This window comes from Miscanthus floridulus, chromosome 9 (genome assembly GCF_019320115.1).
Source record: "Miscanthus floridulus cultivar M001 chromosome 9, ASM1932011v1, whole genome shotgun sequence".
Classification (NCBI taxonomy): Eukaryota; Viridiplantae; Streptophyta; class Magnoliopsida; order Poales; family Poaceae; genus Miscanthus; species Miscanthus floridulus.
The window spans coordinates 111,094,482-111,109,171 of record NC_089588.1 but is presented as its reverse complement, the minus strand read 5'-3'; the positions used below and the strand labels follow the sequence as shown (position 1 = coordinate 111,109,171).

General features: G+C 40.7%; 1 pseudogene; it reads left to right on the top strand.

The window, feature by feature from the left end:
- Nucleotides 1–6,051: 6,051 nt before the first annotated feature.
- LOC136480576 (acyl-coenzyme A oxidase 2, peroxisomal-like) lies at nucleotides 6,052–14,649 on the top strand (annotated as a pseudogene).
- The last annotated feature ends 41 nt before the right edge of the window (nucleotides 14,650–14,690 follow it).

Here is a 14,690-nt window from a genome sequence, read left to right as displayed (position 1 = left end):
TCTATAAAATGAGCTATAAGTGTTTAACTCAACATGGTACAAGATAACCCTTATTTGAGGTGTGAAGAAGCTTGTCCTTGGATCAAACCAAGTTAAATATCTTTTGCAAGTAATCTAGATTGAACCAAATTGGAAAAATGATCCTCATTTCACATGATTTCACCCCAACCTATCTATAATTTGAGCTCACCTTTTGTGCTAATTGTTGACAAAGGGGGAGAGAAACAAAGATATGAGTGATAGGAGAGTATTTGACATAGGGGGAGAGATATGATAAAGGAAAGGGAAGGGATCAATTAAATTTTTGAGCACACAAGTAGGGGGGCAAGCTTATAAACTTGTATGTTGCATTTTGATGTGCATTTCATATGTTTGCTTGCATAGCACAAGTTTTAAATTTCAATATCCATGCTTGTGTGGTGTATGCTAGCTATAGGTTTGAGTGATAAAATAAAAAACTAGCATGCATAGGCTAAGTAACTAGACTCATGCTCACATTATGAAAACAAGACCCTTACTTTTAATGTTGATCTCATGGGGTATTCTAGTTTTTGTATATCTAGTCACTAATGGTGCTAAGGATGGTATATTGGTGCACTCCGATTGGTATCACGCTTCAAAGGTCCATCTCTTATACCTTAGCATCATTTGGTAGAAATTGACTCCTATATTTCCTATCTAAGCATATGTGCAAGCTACAATCCAAACTCTTAGCACATATGTAGGAGGAGCAATTACTACCATTTGGAGTTCATAAAACTTGTCCATGCTCTTTTACACATGGTAGATATGCTTGGGCAAGCAACATGAATTCAATTAAATCTCAATTCATATATTTGTGAAAGGGTTGTCATCAATTACCAAAAAGGGGGAGATTGAAAGCTCTAGTTTGGTTTTGGTTAATTGATGAAACCCTAAGTGCTAACCTAGTTTATCAAAGTGATTATGAGATAGGTAGCACTACTCCAAGTGATGAAGCAATGTGAAGATCATGACAATGGTGATGGCATGGTGATGGTCAAATGCTTAAACTTGGAAAAGAAGAAAGAGAAAAACAAAAGGCTCAAGGCAAAGGTAAAATTATAGGAGCCATTTTGTTTCGGTGATCAAGACACTTAGCGAGTGTGATCACATTTAGGATAGATAGCCATACTATTAAGAGGAGTGAAACTCTTATCAAAATACGGTTATCAAAGTGCCACTAGATGATCTAATTCATTGCATATGCATGTAGGATCTAGTGGAGTACTAACACCCTTGAAAATGTTTGTGAAAATATGCTAACACATGTGCAAAAGGTGATACACTTGGTGGTTGGAACATTTGAGCAAGGGTGAAGGAGATAGAGTCGAAAAGGAGTTAGTCGCTCTGGTTATAGAGTGACCGGACATGTCCGGTGTGATTCAGCAAACGCAGTGCTCGTCAGATCTGTTGATCGGACGCTGGCAGCGTCCGGTCTGGTGTGACCGGATGCGTTCGGTCGTCCATGGGTGCTTACTGTACTCGACCAGACGCTGAGGCTCAACGTCCGGTCAGTTTCTAACAAACACGTCCTATCGGCCCTGGTGGCTTACTGGACTCGACTGGACTCGGCGGCTCAGTGTTCGATCAATTGTGTTTGTGTGTCCGGTATGAGCGTCCGGTCGTCGGTAGAATGGGCAGCAACGGCTTGGTTGGTTTGAACTGGACACGTGGTAGTCTGGGAGCTACCGGACGCGTCCGGTATTCATGGCCAGAGCGTCCGGTACTGCGTCCGGTGCATTGTGACCGGAGCGTCCGGTCGATGCGCAGTCAGCCAAATATTTGAGCCAACGGCTCTATTTTGTGGGGGCTTCTATTTAAGCCCCATGGCCGGCTCTAGCTCACTCTCTTGCACATTTTCATTGACATAGCAACCTTGTGAGCTTAGCCAAAGCCCTCCCACTCATCTCCATCATTGATCCATCATCTTTGTGAGATTGGGAGAGAATCCAAGTGCATTGCTTGAGTGATTGCATCTAGAGGCACTTGGTATTCGTGTTGCGCTGCAAATTTTGCTTGTTACTCTTGGTGGTTGCCACCACCTAAACGGCTCATTGCAGCGGTGGAGGATCGGCACAAGTTGGTGATTGTTCGTGGTCGTCTCCGGTGATTGTGAGGGGAGTTGTACCTTCTCCGGCGGAGTGCCGAAAGGTAACTCTAGTAAATTGCTCATGTCATTGAGTTACCTCACTTGTGGGTAGGTTCTTGCGGTGTCCAATCATGTGGACGAGGTTTGTGCAACACCTCTTAGCCGCCGAACCACCAAGTGTTGGTCGACACAACGGGGACTAGCGTGTTGGCAAGCATGTGAACCTCAGGAGAAAAATCAGTTGTCTATTGCCATTTGATATTCTCCCAGTGATTGGTTTAGTATTCATCTTGTGATTGGTTCATTCCTCTACACGGCGGTATAACCATCCTACTCACTCGTTTATATTCTTGCAAACTAGTTGTAGCAAGCTCTTTAGTGTAATTAGATTTGAGAACTTGCTTTGCTATTTATGTTTGCTTAGTGGAGCTCTTTAGAGTAGAAAGATTGAGAGCTCTTAGTGAGTAGTATCATAGCAAGTTGTGTGTCTAGCTATCATTGCAACTAGAATTGTTGGATAGGTGGCTTGCAACCCTTGTAGAGCTAGAGCAAGTTTGCATTTCGCTATTTGTCATACTAATCAAATTGCTCTAGTTCATTTGTAGATTTTTAAATAGGCTATTCACCCCCCTCTAGCCATATTAGGACCTTTCACCAGGCTTCACTGCTGCTGGGCATGAAGGCAAGGTGCTCAAGCTAAAGAAGGCATTGTATGGGCTCCGCCAAGCTCCCAGAGCATGGAACATCAAGCTTGATCACAGCTTGCACGAGCTCGGTTTCAAGAGGTGTGCAAGTGAGTATGGCATGTACACAAGGGGAGCTGCAACGTCACGGGTGGTGGTGGGTGTCTATGTTGATGACCTCATCATCACAGGCGCGACACACATGGACGTTGAAGCGTTCAAGAAGGAGATGCAGTGGCTGTTCCGGATGAGCGACCTTGGTCTTCTCTCTTACTATCTAGGAATCGAAGTGAAACAGAGAAAGAACTTCATCTCACTAGGGCAGGCCGCCTATGCAAAGAAGCTGCTCGACAAGGCGGGTCTGACCGGTTGCAACCCGTGTCAGACTCCTATGGAAGTCCGCTTGAAGCTATCAACCAAGAGCACCACACCGGAGGTGGATGCTACTGAGTACCGAAGCTTGATCGGCAGCTTGCGGTATCTGATCCATACACGTCTAGATATAACCTTTGCAGTGGGATACCTGAGCAGGTTCATGGAGACACCACGCAACGAGCACCTGGTTGCTGTAAAGCGTTTGCTGTGATATATCGCAGGCACGGTGGAATTTGGCATACTCTACTCCAAGGTCGCCAGTGGTGGCGACAACAAGCTGACGGGGTATAGTGACAATGATTTGGGGGGAGATGTCGATGAACAGAGGTGCACTGCAGGAGTAATCTTCTTCCTTGGGGACAAGCCGATCTCATCGTAATCCCAGAAGCAGAAATCAGTGGCACTCTCCACCTGTGAAGCTGAGTACATGGCCGGTGCACTTGCGGCGTGCCAGGCTGTGTGGCTCACCCGGCTGCTAACAGACATCATCGGCGTTCAAGTTCAGCCACCGGAACTGAAGATGGACAGTCAGTCCGCCATCACGCTGAGCAAAAATCCCGTGCTTCATGACAGGAGTAAGCACATTGATACATGCTTTCATTTCATTCGTGACTGCGTGGAGGACGGGAGGATTTGCCTGTACTACATGAGCACTCAACAGCAGCTCGCTGACGTCCTGACGAAGTCTCTTGGGCGAGGAAGCTTCTGCGAACTGCGTACCAAGATTGGCGTCATCAAGTTGAGCTGATCCGAGTAAGTCTTAGGGGGAGAAATGTTGTAACCCTAGCTTGGACTAGCTCATAGTTATCGGCCTAGATTAGAATAAGGAGAGCCCAATCCTAACCAGGTTGAGCGCATCAGTTAGTTGGAGCCAGATGCATGCTACGTTCATGCAGTGGCCTCCCGTTTTCTTAGTTTCTGCAGAGTAGTGGAGGTACTCGACATGCTCTCGACCGTGGGATGGCACGGTCCAGTCGGAGGTCATGGGGAGTGCAGCGTCGTGGCGCGAAGTGTGCTCAAACATTGTACGTTTATATCAATAGAGTCAGAAAACGTCGCAAGTAGTGCGCGGCACCAAAAACACTCTCGAGTTCGTGTGTGTTCTTCTGAGTTCCTAGTGTGCAGTTAGTGTGCTCGACTTGTCTCCGGCGAGGGGCGCCAGGCAGTGTGGACAACATGCCTGTGAGTGCGCCACCCAGGCTGCTGCGCTACAAGCGCTACCTGGCCATGCGAGCATGTGCCGTCGCTTACCTGCGCCTCCTTCAACCGCCCGGCACTACTTGCTTGTGCTGTCGCTAGAGCCCCCGCGTCCACCAGTCCACCGACCATAGGAAGAGAGATGTGTGTGTGTGAGAGAGAGAGAGAGGGAGAGAGAGAGAGAGAGAGAGAGAGAGAGAGAGAGGGAGGGAGAGCGAGAGAGAGAGAGAGAGAGGGAGAGAGAGAGAGAGAGAGAGAGAGAGAGAGAGAGAGAGAGGTATAGAAACGGCGCTTGACGTCGTCAAGGAAGGATGGCTGCATTGGGCCAAAAAAGAGGAGTGAGCTGGTGAAAGATATTGAGGGAATATTCTCCGGTGGAACCGTCCCATTCCTTGATGTCCAGGAACCAAACACTTGAAGTTGGGATGGGAACCGCTCCGCTCCCGTTCGCTCTCCAACCAAATGCATCCTTGATTCATCCCTTGCAATTTTTTATGGATACCGAATTATTAGTGTGAATTGTGAAATAGTGGCTCTGTATATCTTGGTGTATATGGTTTTTGATTGTGCAATATATGCTTAGTGGCCTAGGAATAAATGTGATTTCTGGAGTAGTATTAGTTGTTTGCAGTAACTGTTGGTTAATTTAGGCTTAGAAAATTTGGTTAATTATATACAAATTATTGCAATTAGGTAGTCCAGCTGAGCTAGCTAATTGTCTGTTTGCACATAGAAAAAAGTGCAGCTGAGCTAGCTAATTGTCTGTTTGCACATAAAAAAAGTCGAGGTGAGCTAGCTAATTTGTTAGGCAATAGAAACATGATATACGGATTCAAACTTAGGCTTATCAGAACCATGTAGAAGGCAATATGTTTTGCTGTCTATAAGAAATTATATCTATATAGATAGTTGTAGTGGACACCTAATTATAGCACTTTGTGAATGTTGACAGAAATACTAAACTATCAATGAGCGTGATTGGATTTATAGTGGACGGAAACGTGATAGACCAACATGTGATTGGGTTGAGCATACAAAATAGTTCCTGGATTTTGCATTCTCTAATCAGTCTGTAGCACAAGAGGGTACCATCAAATGCCCTTGTGCTGTGTGTAGGAATTATTTTCGGCACACAAGGGGCAAGGTAGAGCTGCATCTATGTCAAAATGGGTTTTAGTCCAACTACAAAACTTGGACCGCACATGGTGAGAGGCGCTACCAGCAGCAAGGACTTGAGGGTTTTGGTGAGACGGATAGAATGGATGATATGTTGGCAGATTTAGCTGCAGCTGCACCATCACTAGGTAATGATGAGGAGCCTACAACAAATGCTCAAACTTTCTATAGAATGATTGCTAGTGTAGAACATCGCGTTCATGACCAAAGAACCCACTCAACATTGTCAGCCACTACTAGGTTGCTATCCATATAGTCACAACAAACTCTCTATTGTGTGTTTTGATGACATTGTGGCACCCATCCATGAACTCCAACTAGCTGATAATAACTTCCCAACAATTTCTACCATTCAACAAACATGTTGGCCAAGATCAAATTCCAACAGCCGTAGGGGTTGCGGGGCTGTTGGAATTATTTGGCGTGGATGATCAGCTGCCAAGGAATCTGAAACTAATGTGTGATGAAATCTTGAGGCGATGCGAAGGTATACCTCCTTTCATAACTGGTATGGCCGACTGGTTAAAAGAAGAACTGAAGCAACAGGAGGTGCACAAACAGAGCTCCGCATTGTCTTGTGTGGAGAAAGTCCCCAGATCACTGAAACAGTTTGAAGAATCACTACCACATACTTACAATAATCTTTCTTACAAATCGAAGTTATTGTTGTTGTACATGACAAGCATATTTATTTCACAGGGCTACCTATTCGAGAAGGATTGTCTCATCATGAAATTGTTCTCACATGAAGGATTGACACATAATCCGGATATTATGGAAAAAGACGATGAAGAAGAAGCTGAGAAGTATTTCTCGAAACTAGTCGATAGGAATATCATCACTCCGGTAGCAGCTAATTAACTGGAGGCACAGAGATATTTCTGATGAAGCTGAGGCCTGCCAATGGAAAATCAGTTATTATATGTAAAAGGTTTTGCTTTTACCTGTGGCACGTTCACCTAAAGCAAGTGATGGAGACATTATAGAGACACCACGGAGGCTAGCCCTCCACCATCCCAATCCAGAGCTATCAGCACTGCTCCAAACAATGGAACATCTGTCTCAAACTCGTTTGCTAGTCGTGTCTGGTTTAGTGGACCAACTCCCTCTCGACAAGTTCTTCTATCTGGTGCTCATGGACAGCACAAAATGCAAATTCTATTCTACCATCACTATAGTCTGATTTTTTTTTCCAACTCCAAAACCAGGCATTTTGGGCCAGCTTGGCTGGCTATCAAATTTTGCCATGCCAAAGATTTGAGAAAAAAAAAGATATCAAAACATAGAAAGAAATATTTACCATAGATTTGGTATACCAATTGTGAGATATTGCAAAATTTTAGTACCAAACCAAATCTTGGCCTCTCCAAATTTTGACAACTAAATTTTGGTCATCAACCAATCGGACTCTTATCACTAAATTCTAAAACCATTCAAACTATGTTTTTCCTGGTTTAGAGTGATTTTAAGGCCGTGTTTGCATCCATGAGGCTAAACTTTAGCCCGGGCTAAAGATCAGCCCTCAGAATGAAGAGGCTAAAGTTTAGCCCATGGGCTGTTTGGATCCAGGGGCTAAAGATTAGCCATTTACCTTACCATGACCCATTTGTCCCTAATTAATACTCATGCACATGACTAAAAGAGGGTGGTTGGGGGTCATATGCGTCTTCTTTTGCTATGAAGGGACCACTTTTAGCCCTCTTTAGCCCACCTTGGAGGGGCTAATGAAGGAGTGGGCTAAAGTTTAGCCCCCACTATTAGCCTTCGTGTTTGGATCCATGAGGGTTAAAAGGTGACAAAAGGGGTGGGCTAAACTTTAGCCTCATGGATCCAAACAGGGCCTAAATATAGTTCTATTTTTTTCTTTATTTAACAAAATATTTGGTAAATATCTTATAAGGTTTTTGAACCATAGATAAATCACTACTACAAAAATGATTTGTAGCAACGTCCTCTTTTAGAGGCGGCTCTATATTGACCCGCCCCTACAAATGGTTCTTAAACGAGTTGCCCCTGCAAATCCATTTGTAGGGGTGGCTGGTGTTACTAGACGTCCCTAAAAATAGCCCTATTTATAGGGGCGGCTTTATATCTAGCCATCCTTACAAATCTGATTTGTAGAGGCGGCTAGATATAGAGGCACCCCTACAAATAGATGCTAAATAGTAAAAAATAAGTATTAAAATTTAAATTTGTCCAAACGACAAAAATTAAAGTTGTAGATCTCAAAAAGTTATAGAACTTTGATGTTTACAACTTTTTCATTTGAAATCATTTACTATTTCAAAAGGATGTTGAAAATTCAATTTTTAAATTGTTGAAGAACGCTGATTTCTCTTTTTAATCTCTGGCTAAAACTTCTAACTAGTCTTTCTTCCTCGTACTAACTTTCAAATTTGATTATTTTTTTCTTAATTTTTTCTAAAATGATGCTCTATCAATTTGTTGTGTTGTTACACCTATTATTTTGGTCATTTTCATGTCACTTTGTTTTATCAATTAAAAATTTGAATTTAAAAATGATAAATTAAATCAACAATTTGCAAGGAGTAAAATGATTTCAAATAAAAAAGTCATCAACAACAAAGTTGTAGAACTTATCAAGATCTACAACTTTTATTTTGGTCATTTCTTCATCCGAGCAAATGATGGTAAAATTGTTCATAAATTTATGTCTCTCGTTTAGTTTCGTGAACTATAAGAGAGATATGTAAATTTGTGAACAATGTATACTATCAATTTGTTAGATGAACAAATGATATAAATAAAGATTGTAAATCTTGATGAGTTCTACAACTTTGTTGTTGATGACTTTTTAGCTAAAATCATTTACTAGTTCAAAATTTTGTTTGAAGTAGTCATTTTTTAAAATTCAAATTTTGAATTATTCAAATAAAGTCATAGGAAAAGATGACCGAAATAAAAGTTGTAGGTCTCAAAAAAGTTATAGAAGTTTGTAGTTGACAACTTTTTCATTTGAGATCATCTAACTATGTTTGAATTTTTTAAATTTAAAATTTAAAAAAGTTTATAAGACACCTTAGCAATCAGTAAATGCATTTGGTAGTTTATTTGTAATATTATGTAAATCAATCAATTCTTTGAACTCAACATTTAGTACTGTGATCCTAAGCTTGAAATGCTTTATGTATTCCAAATAATTTCCTAGCATTATATATGGTACATCAAATCTCCCCTTAATGCCCGAAAATGCTCATTATCAAAATAAAACTAGCATATCAGTCGTAAATGGATCCTACATAAGAGATCTAAATGCTTAACAATCGACGGAGATTGAAATCTCACATTGATCCCCAATTTTCTGTGTGTACCCATCAATGTATGCTGTGATTGTGAGATTGGTACGTATACAATGTACTCAATCTTACACAAATAGGAAATCTTTTTGGATTCTCACATACTAAATGCATATGGGGATATGCAGTTAATCTCAAATCAGGAGTGTGTAAATCTACCTGACCCCAATACGAGGTTGACAAATAGCAATTCACTAACAACGGTCCTGCTATGAACTTGATGTCATACTCATAGATTCCATTTATCCTTTCGGATACGTAACTAAATTCTTGTTATACCAAACAATCATCATTTTAGGTACAAAAATTTAGAAGTGTTCAGGATTATGAGCTCACAACAAGAGCCATTATTTACAAAATGCATGACTGAGTGTGGATACTTTCACACATTTTAGATCATCTTATAGATGTATCTTCCTGAACTATCCATACAATCTTTGTATCGAACCCACACATATTCTCTTGAATATGATCAAGAAATCTAAGATATTTAATCTGATTTTAAGATAAGAGGGTCTTAAAATCTATTTCCCTTGTGACACTTATCGTATCCATACTTTGGGGAAATCTTGACCAAAAGAATTGCCAATAATTTTCCACCTCATCCCATATGATGGCCAAGTTGTTCATTCTAAATCCGGAATGCATCAACAGTGTGAAAATTTATCTTACACGCAACATGTTGTACGGGGATGGTTGTATACATAATACAACCAAAATGAGACTTATCTCATTACTTATATGCCATATCCAATGTCGTCCTTTTGTGTTCACATACGAAAACACATTTGGATATCTCTATAATTTAGTAAGATGCGAGTTGAATTGGGACATAATTAAATATTCTCAATTGCTAACTCAGTATCTAAGGAAGAATGATAGTAGCAAAATAGGCCAAACTGCATCGCATCAGCGATGGCCAAAATATTCCTCTCTTCTTGTCATAAGAACCAAAAACATTTTGCTTCCCTAGTTCTAGAGTTTGTGGAATAAATGCTCACTAGGCACACTATCATTCCATATTGGAATGATTCTCGTACAATCTATATATGACAAGAGTTTAATGAGATTCTCGTCTAATATATAGAAATCCATAAATATTGCTGAAGTATCAAATACATCAATATGATACCCACAATAGTTATGCGTTGACAACACAAGTATTACAACATCTTCGATGGACATTATCACATATTATTTACTTACCATGAGATTATACCGAATCTCAAAACGAATCATTCGAAGCATATTCGATGATCATGTTGTCCATCTATATTATGTTCTCTTTACGAGAAAATGAGAAGTGTTGTTATGTGATCCCATAAGATCCAGCATAAACAACCAATCTCCTATGTAACTTTAGATTTTAAGATTGAAGCACCCTTCATATCTTATTTCTGTAGCTCATGTTTCATCCCTTATAGAATGTTGATATATATATCAACTATAAATTTAAGAGTACGGCATTGTTTAGCGCTATGCTAAACACAACCACATATATGACATTACTCTGTCATTCTTGGGTTCATATTGCCATATGCCATTACTCATATTGCACATTAGGCCTTTTGCTTTTACTAGTGGAAGCAAATTGTATGAACAATATGATCATAGTCTTTAATAGTTTGAAAATCTAGAGACATGATCCACTCATGATTAGCCTCAAAGCTATATGAGTTTATTTATTGTTCATAAAACTCCTAAAGAGTGAAGCCACGAAGAATATGCATTTCTTTCCACAAGATATTCTTATCGAAGATCTTTATGGACGCAATACCTTAACAACAGTAAGGCACAATTTCCTTTCATCTATAATGAGAGTAACCCCTAATTGAGGTTCATTAAATGCTTCCATTAGTCCATAGGATAAATCCAAAGTCAATGTCCATTGTCCATGTGGGATAATGATGCCATCAAGAGCGAGTTCATCAGACTTCTCTAAAGTCAGTATCTAGAACATGTGACAGACTTTTGATTTAATTAATTGACACCTAAGGTAAATTAAAAATCACTATGCTGATGTTGTATCCAATGCAAAATTTAGGGATTCCATATCTTGTCACTTTGTTTTGGATAGCTGGAGGTAGTCAACAAAACTGTAAACCTTCCAACAGTTGGAGGTAAACACAAGATGTGTAAACCTCATGAACAATTATTATTAATGTTGACACACACATGTCGGTAGGTGATGGAGTTAGATCAGTGTTCATTGGCGTTAGTTGTTTGTTAATCAGCACTGCAGAGGGCTTATGGCTAAAATACGTGGTAACTAATTTTACTAGGGGATGACGGTTACGAACAAAAATTATCTGCCCCCGCTTTCCAATTCGTTGTAAAATTTTAGGCTGCATGACTTTTGTGTGCCTGCTTTAAAGAAAGCCGAAAATTCAAGTATGCTATTTAATATAACATGATCGATCATAGGGGACAGGGTACATAGACCATGCTACCTAATTTATGGGCCAATTGAACTGATCCAGCTGTCTGTACAAATACCTAGCAACCTTTTCTTTATAGGCTTCACATGCAATCTGTTGTCACATTCAAAAGGATTATAAGGATGCTTACTGCTGTGAGAATGAGGTTGGGTTTGTTAATATCTGAATTGAACTATTCTCCATTGAAGCCTCACCTGTATTGGTGCGAGTGGTTTTCAGTGACAGGGTTTATGAAAACAGAGTTTGAGCTCATTTTCTTTTCCATTATTTCCCCTTCTTTTATTGGGATGAAATTTTCCGTTTTGGGTGTACATAGGATTTCAGTTTCCTTCTTGCGAATGAGGTCCTGCTTAACATATTACCATAAAGATGCATTAATTACTCAGGACCATGATTTGTTCAATCTCACTGCAAAAATGTACTTGAGCAGTTGAGGTTGCTTTTGGAGAACTTTCTGCTGCGGCTGTTTTTCAGCCATTAAACTGATCAGACAGATGATAATGATCAAACTACTTGCCTTGAAATCACAATCAATGTGGACACTTTTTATCTCTACTATATGGTTTTGTTTATTTTGATGATGGGCCCAGATCCAAACTCTGCTGCCATTATTATCAGTTGTACATTTCAACATATTTGAATTTGTGAAAGTGTCCTTGTGGATTAAATTTTGTAGCCAGCTATATACTCTCTACCTAATGGCAGTCTTAGTCTCTCATATTGTACTACCTTAACGTCCTTGCTAATGCAGCCTCTGGGGTGGTTCTGTCATAAATCTAGGAACCAAAAAGCACAGAGATAAGTACTTTGATGGAATTGACAATTTGGATTATCCAGGCTGTTTTGCAATGACAGAACTACATCATGGTTAGGTTCTCCACTTATTTATTTATTATCCACTAATCAGTGATGTCTCTATTCTTTTGTTGCTTGGCAGTCTATCAATGTACAGTGCAGCTACAGTGCCTCAATACTGTTGTGTTTTATTTATTTTGAATGGCGTACAGTAGGGCTTGTACCCAGCACCTAACGCACTGTTACATATTCAAAAGAATTGATACTCAATTCCCCTTACCATTATTACTCTTTTCCTGCAAATAGGATCGAATGTCCAAGCCCCAGACTACCGCTACATTTGATCCTGTCACTGATGAATTCATTATTAACACCCCAAATGATGGAGCTATTAAGTGGTGGATTGGCAATGCTGCAGTTCATGGAAAATTTGCTACTGTCTTTGCAAGGTTAATTTTACCCCTTCAAGGAAAAGGAGGGGAACCTGCTGATATGGGCATCCATGCATTTATCGTCCCCACACGGGACCTTGAAACTCATGCTGTTCTTCCTGGAATCGAGATCAATGATTGTGGGCACAAGATTGGCCTTAATGGTGTAGACAATGGTGCACTGAGATTCCGCTCAGTTAGGATACCCAGAGATAATCTTCTGAATCGATTTGGTGATGTGTCACGGGATGGAAAATACACAAGCAGTCTGCCCACAATTAACAAAAGATTTGCAGCAACCCTTGGGGAGCTTGTCGGTGGTCGAGTTGGCATTGCATATTGTTCTGTGGGTGTTCTCAAAGTCGCAGTAACAATTGCTGTGAGGTATGCTCTTCTGCGCCACCAATTCGGTCCACCTAAGGAGCCTGAGATCAGTGTGTTGGATTATCAGTCTCACCAGAACAAATTAATGCCCATGTTAGCATCGTCATATGCGTTTCACTTTGCCACGGTACAGTTAGTGGATAAGTACTCGGAAATGAAGAAAACCAATGATGAGGATCTTATTGTTGACGTACATGTTCTTTCATCAGGGTTGAAGGCCTACATAACTTCATATACAGCAAAGTCTATAAGCATATGCAGAGAAGCATGTGGTGGCCATGGCTATGCTGCTGTAAATCGTTTTGGAGCTCTGCGCAATGACCATGATATATTCCAAACGTTTGAGGGGGATAACACAGTTCTTCTGCAGCAGGTACTGATCGCATCCTTCATAAGAGCCAGCTGATGGTTTGTTTTCAGACTGACAATATTTGAGGGGCATGTTTGCTCAAATAACCTGAGCTCAGAAGAAGTTGGGATCAGTTTCTAAAAATGCTATGAAGTTACTTTTCCTTAAATAATGTGCATCTTCTCATGCTCTTGTAGGTTGCTGGAGATCTCCTGAAGCAATACCAGGAGAAATTTAAGGGAGGGACACTTTCAGTTACCTGGAATTACTTGAGAGACTCCATGGGTACTTACCTGTCCCAGCCTAATCCTGTCACTGCCCGATGGGAGGGCGAAGATCATCTGCGGGATCCTAATTTCCAGCTGGATGCATTCAGAGTGAGTCATTTCTTCCTATTTACTGAGAGTTCTCTCATGTTCACTTCCGGTACTGATTGGGCAACCTTTCTTCTCAGTACCGAACATCTCGGTTGCTACATAGTGTCGCTGCTCGGCTACAGAAACATAGCAAGACACTTGGAGGTTTTGGTGCGTGGAATAGATGCTTGAATCACCTGCTTACACTTGCAGAATCACACATTGAGTCTGTCATCCTTGCAAAGTTACATTGAATCAGTGAAAACGGTAAATTCTTCTAGTGAGTTTCTTCTGATTGCATTTTTGCACCCGCTTTGGTTCGGATTCTTTGTGCTTCGAATGAACTCTCTTTGAATCATCAAGCCACAAAATCATTGAATAGCAGAACCCATTGTAGTGCTGAGCTCTTTATATTATTCTGTTATGGACACCCGGCTTTAGCTACTTGGAACTCCTTTTTTGTTTTAACCCTTGTTATCCTAGCTTTTCTGTTTTACTGAACGGGCAAACCACAACAAATAAACTGTAGTTAAACTATATCTGAGGCAGCTAATAGTTCAGATGTCTTTCATACCTCTTTTGAAATATTCTGGCTCTTTATTGTGACCACAATTGGCAACCACTTACAATGCATATATGCAGTTGCCCTGACTGAAAAAACACGGGGAGTATTGAAGCTGGTATGCGACCTTTATGCGCTCGACAGGATCTGGAAAGATATTGGAACATATCGGAATGTAGACTATGTTGCCCCAAACAAAGCTAAGGTGTGTGGTCTCATCTCATACTGCAATTTTAGCTCTAGCTTCACACTGTAACCTGAATCCCAGAACCTGACAGCAGTACTCCCTTGTATGTCTGCAGGCTATTCATAAGCTGACAGACTACCTCAGTTACCAAGTGAGGCTAGTGGCACGAGAACTCATCGACGCATTTGACCTTCCAGATCTCATCATCCGTGCCCCAATTGGAATGCAATCGGAGGCCTATGCACAATACACCCAGTATGTGGGCTTCTAGTAGAGTATATACATACAAACAATAGGTCCGATAAGTTCATATATTACGAAGTTGCAATT